This window comes from Papaver somniferum, chromosome 6 (assembly GCF_003573695.1).
Source record: "Papaver somniferum cultivar HN1 chromosome 6, ASM357369v1, whole genome shotgun sequence".
NCBI classification, from domain to species: domain Eukaryota; kingdom Viridiplantae; phylum Streptophyta; class Magnoliopsida; order Ranunculales; family Papaveraceae; genus Papaver; species Papaver somniferum.
Window position 1 is genome coordinate 131416373 of NC_039363.1, and position 844 is coordinate 131417216.

General features: G+C 36.5%; 1 pseudogene; it reads right to left on the reverse strand.

Annotated features, from left to right (window-relative positions):
- Positions 1-528: 528 nt before the first annotated feature.
- Positions 529-628, reverse strand: LOC113292173 (annotated as a pseudogene).
- Positions 629-844: the final 216 nt, after the last annotated feature.

Sequence of the window (844 nt, forward strand, 5' to 3'; positions counted from 1 at the left end):
GAAACACTCTAGGTCGTTTGATTAGTGATAAACCTAGTAGTTCTTCTTGTGAAAGCGGGGAGCTCGAAGACTCTTCTTTTGAGAGCCCTGTTTTTGGAAATTTCAGCTTTGAAAACTTGACAATTAGTGAAGAAAGTACTCCTAGTCCTTTGGTAGTGCCAGAAATGGCAACTTTGAAAGCTTTATTAAACCCAACTAGGACCTCTCGTCCATCTTGTATCAAGTTAGCTGAAACCGAGGTAAATTATGAACTCAAACCTGGGACTTTACAGATGCTCCCAAATTTTTTAGGAAAAGAGAATGAGAACCCCTATTTTCATGTTAGGGAATTTGAGGAAGTTTGTAGTACTCTGAAAATTAAAAACCTTAGTGATGATGCGTTGAAAATTGGGTTATTCCCCTTTTCCTTAAAATATAAAGCCAAATCTTGGATGTATAGTTTGGCTTCTGAGTCAATTGAAACCTATGACTAACTTACATCTTCCTTTATACAGAAGTTTTTCCTAAGGAACAAAACATCGTCTATTAGGACACAAATATGTATTTTTGCTCAACAAGAGGGAGAATCTTTATATAGGTATTTAGAAAGGTTCAATGACTTAATATCTCAATGTCCTCATCATGGTTTAGAGATGGTTAGGTTAGTTCAGATCCTCTACGAGGGTTTAGATTATTCAACAACAACCATGGTTGAGTCCTTATGCACAGGTGGGTTTGAGAATAAAAATGTTGATGAGGCGATGGCATTTTTGAATGAAATCGCCGATAAAACCCAACAATGGGAAAATAGTAGGGAACCCCAGAAAACAATTTTTCTAAGTAGAGGAAATGTCAATAGGGTAAA